Source organism: Toxorhynchites rutilus, chromosome 3 (genome assembly GCF_029784135.1).
Source record: "Toxorhynchites rutilus septentrionalis strain SRP chromosome 3, ASM2978413v1, whole genome shotgun sequence".
Taxonomy (NCBI): Eukaryota; Metazoa; Arthropoda; class Insecta; order Diptera; family Culicidae; genus Toxorhynchites; species Toxorhynchites rutilus.
The window spans coordinates 111,521,345-111,526,291 of NC_073746.1; the positions used below are offsets into that span (position 1 = coordinate 111,521,345).

At 37.7% G+C, this 4,947-nt stretch overlaps 1 protein-coding gene across 3 annotated transcripts in view; it reads left to right on the forward strand.

Annotated features, from left to right (window-relative positions):
- The window catches only part of LOC129776910 (inositol-pentakisphosphate 2-kinase), a 355,299-nt gene that overhangs the window by 4,267 nt on the left and 346,085 nt on the right, over positions 1–4,947 (forward strand). The gene's annotated exons all lie outside the window — the stretch shown is intronic.

The following is a 4,947-nucleotide window of genomic DNA, read 5'->3' on the forward strand; positions in this document are numbered from 1 at the left end:
TAGTTTTGGCTATGAGGGCTATGCATACCCCGTAACTATAAAAGTTCGATCATAGGAAATAGTTGGTCATTCACAATTTACGTGAGATATTTTTATAATACAGATTTCACTGAAGAAGATCCATGATATGAGAGAAAATATATGAACGTTTGCCTGGGCAGCACTCTCAGGCTTCTCAATCCGTTTATTGATAAATACGGAGAGAAAATTCTTCCTGTCCACGTGGACTCAGTCTATACCCCCTCTCCCCTCTCCGTGGACAAGAGTGGACATTTTCTTACCCCCTACCCTCCCTAAAGTTGTCCACGTGGTATGTGGACAGCCCCTTACGGAATATAGAAATTTGTACCTCGTTCTTAACGGTGAAAACATCCGATTTAGTAAAAGAAAAAAGAATGTTTAGCGCCATACCAACACAAGTAGGGGAACAAAGCAGTCTTATAGACTTTACTGGTTGCCACTATATAAACATCATTGCGACAGAGCCAGCTTGTATCGCTGTAACCTCAAGGAATGATTTTAATGTCTCGAAACGCACTACAGCCACAGTGGAAGTTAGTCTCCCTCAACACTTATTGTTTCAATATTGCATATAAAAAGGATAAATAAAAACGAAAAATCGAGTGATTATTTTCTGAGTTTTTTTAATTCATGCTTCTTGACGATCGAATGGAATATTTGGCAACACTGCGGTTGTATGTATTATGTACTATTACGGAAGTCTATATTTCATCTTTCTACAGCAACGTAGATAGCAGATATTATAACATTTTTATGTGAAACCATGTTCGCTGTTTGCAAATTGTGAAAACTTACTGCTATATCAAGCAGAACCATTCCATTCATAAGAATTTGCGTCCACATTGCACTTTGTTGTCCCTCGTCGCTAGTGTTTTTTTTGCGAACTTATTCAGTGAAGTACTTCTCTTCTGTTTACGTTGTAAACCGCTAACTCACACTTCAGGGCTTTGTCGTGAGCGAGCGTATGTGGGTGTTAGTGTGTAAAACTACGGAAGCAAGCCCCTGAGTTTTTTTTTTGCTATGTGCTCTATACAGTGGTGTGGTACACTGTATAAGCAGCCGAATATCGTTGACAGGAATTCGCGTTGACGGCACTGACTGCGTGTTGCGTCATTCGGAAGCGCAAATGACAATTAATGGATTTTCAAACTGGAATGATCCAACTTTTAAAATAGATATTGTGGATGAAAAATTACTTTTTCTTACCCAATTATAGATTATATATTGAGTAACACGTTTTTTCGCAAATTGTGAAAAAATCTTCAACGAAAACTAAATCTGATTGATGAATTTTAACATGTCAAAACTGTCTTTGGGCCTTCTACTCTGATGAAATATAAATTGGATCGCAATCTTGAATGTCACCACCATACGTCGAAATGTACATATGTCATCGCGGATTACTCGTCCAGCCATGAGTACAATATTTTTGTTTCAAAAAGTTTGACCCGTGTCATGATGGACAAACTGTTAATGATCAATTTTTAATTGATCGTCACATTCGAGAGCTGGCCACTAAGTACTTACAAAAATGACGCAATAAATAATACGTTGAGACGACAAAGTTTCTCTAAGGACATTAGTGCCATTTGAGAAGAAGAAGAAGAAGAAGAATGTAAAAATCAATCTCCAATAAGTAGATTTGTGATTTTATTTTCATTTTGTTGAAATTGTGCAGTGGGATCGGGAAACTCAAAATTGAATAATTTGCGTATTTTTGAAGAATCTATTCATTAGATTTCTCTGTAAAAGGGAAGGTCTCTACTCTCATTGGTACATCTATTCGTAATTTAAGTGTGATTAACGCTGAATGCTCATATACGAAAGTCACAAAAATATAACACGACTGTATTATATGTAGTATATGCTAAATGTAAACGAGATCTTGAACGAACATTTTTTATTTTAATAATTCAAATAATTTTAACTTCCTATTGCTGGTTGGCTTTTGTAGATATAGTGTCTCTTTATTATTGAGTGTTGTCCTGTTCAGGTCTGATAGTAACTACAAGTAAATACAATATGGAACTATTAAAGTCCATTATCAGTAAATATATTTTATCGTTCATACCAATCCGGCTCGGGGCTTCCTCCCAGTTTTCCTGTATCGAACAAAATTACTTGAGACAATTACGGTGGAATGAGAAGGATTAGGCTATGTTTTCTGCAGTGCTCTTCACTCCCAATCATTTTTTGTTCGAAGAATTGAGATGATTTTGAATTTATTTTTCATAATTTAACGATTGTTTATTTCGATCATCAAAATTGAATAATCTTTCTTGCAGTTAGAAAATTTAAATATGTTCACTGTCTTAAACGAAACAATATATGAAATCTTTATTTTTATAATTCATATGTACTCACCGTATTTTCTGAATTTTGATCCCTGGCCATTATATAGAGAGACGTATTGAAACGTCTTACCCATAACGGTAGTTATGGGTAAGACGTTCCAATACGCTCGAACGTAAAACTGCAACGATGGCGGACGAAAAAATTCGTGTAGTTTATGGACCCGATACTGTAACGATTCGCACAGCACAGCGTTGGTTTGATCGATTTCTTTCTGGTGTAGTGGCTGTCGAAGATACACCCCGCACTGGTAGGCCAATCGTCGTGGAAACCGATAAAATCGTTGAAATCATCCAAGTAGACCGGCATGTGAGCACTCGCTCGATTGACCAGGGATTGGGTATAGACCATAAAACCGTTTGGAACCATTTACAGAAGATTGGATTCCAAAAAAAGCTGGATGTATGGGTGCCACACGAGTTGACGCAAAAAAATCTTTTATACCGAATCAACGCCTGCGATGCTCTGCTGAAACGGAACGAACTCGACCCATTTTTGGAGAAGATGGTGACTGGTGATGAAAAGTGGATCACGTACGACAACCTAAAGCGAAAAAAGTCGTGGTCGAAGCGCGGTGAGCCGGCCCAAACCATCGCCAAGCTCGGATTGACGGCCAGGAAGGTTTTGCTGTGTGTTTGGTGGGATTGGAAGGGAATCATTCACTTAAGCTGCTCAACTAAGGCCAGCCCCTCAACTCGGTTTTCTACTGTGAGCAGCTTGACCGTTTGAAGCAGGCGATTGACCAGAATCAGCCAGAAATGATCAATAGGAATGGTGTTGTTTTCCACAGGACAACGCTCGGCCTCACACATCTTTGATGACCCACCAGAAGCTACGGGAGTTCGGATGGGATGTCCTATTGCACCCACCGTATAGTCCGGACCTGGCTCCAAGTGATTATCATCTCTTCCGGTCCATGCAAAACACTCTTGGTGATACTAAGTTGGCCTCAAAAGAGGCTTGCGAAAACTGGCTGTCTGAGTTTTTTGCAAATAAGGAGGGAGGGGGGGGGGTTATAAAGGGGGGATAATGAAGTTGCCTTCTAAATGGCAACAAGTTTGCGAACAAAACGGCGCATATTTGACTTAAATTGAATAATTTTACGACGGTGACACTAAAATTTGGGATCAAGATAAAGAAACGCATGTCAAGTAACCTTCGCCACTAGTGGCTGTCGGAAAGCTGATCTGGTTTGGAATAATCATTTAAAAATGTAAAGATTTAAATTTTTACACAATAATCATATTCTTTTGTCAAGCTTTCATCCCTTCCCCTATGAACACACCTTTTTTTCTGTGCAATACAGCTAGATTCAGTTCTTTAGAATATCTGTTTTTAAAAACAGTGCAGATCATCACTAGGAAAAGGAGCCGGCTGTCCGGCTGTCTATTTTAACCGGAACACAACCTCGCTCCTGCAATCGATTGATTGGTTTTATTCATGTACGTGACATTTAGTTATCCTAAAACCGCTTTTTAGCGATTTCCACAACTGTATTTCGGGGAAACAAAAACATCATTAACTTTGGGTAGGACCAAGATATTGACAGGTTTGGCATCGAAAAGTCTTTGTTTTGGCAAGCTCTAAAAGTCGTTAGAAGATCGTTTTCATGTATAATTAAAAAGTTAGAGAAAATAAATCACTTTTTTCATGGTGATCCTAATGCAACTTAGAAAAAAAAGGCTAAATCGGATGTTGTGCTGCGTAAGATGCTGTATAATTTTCCAAATTGAAAATTTATTCCATTTCACAAAAGGATTTATTCAGTTTTGTTATTTATTATTTTATTATATTATATTTTTTTGTATTTTTATATTGAATGAATGAATAATAGATTACATCGAGGCGATTAGTGGTATCGAACAACAAACAGCTGGAAAATATCCGATTCCTTAATGAACGTTTAATTGAAAAAATCATACATCACTAATGATACACTAGTTCATAATTTGAGGGTATTTTTTCAGATGCTCTAATAAATAATAGATTGAAAGTCAACTTATTAACTTATTGTCTTGTAATGTTTGTTTGTAATGTTTAGTTTTTGAAAATTCATCATTCACATTTAATTTTGATTCCATTAGGAAATTAATAAGTTTATTGATAGAATGTAAACAACGATATAATGTAGAGCGTTGATTTCTGTATTTGTTCCTGCTTCACTGACCTTTTAACCTACAACATCGAATCTCACTCGGTGTAAAATCTACAACATCGAGTCTCACTCGTGCTGCACTCGCATATCAGCAGGTACACTTAGCAGAGTAGTGAAAATATCCGATGCTTGGCACATCGAAGCGTTTGCATTTGGTCCAAACTTTTGGAAATTCAAGCTACGGGTTTGAATAAAAATATTGTTAGATCTCATTTCTGCAAGAAAAAACAAAATTTATTAGTGGCTTAAAAATTCAATTTACCACACCTTCCGAGACTACATTGCCGTCTGCTGGCTAGTGATGGCCGCATGCACGCACACATCCGCACCGAAAGTGTGCCCGTCACGTCACCAATACATATTCCCGCAAAACAAAAAACTCATCGCGGAGGGTTATCGTGCTGCGAGCTGTCGTTCCC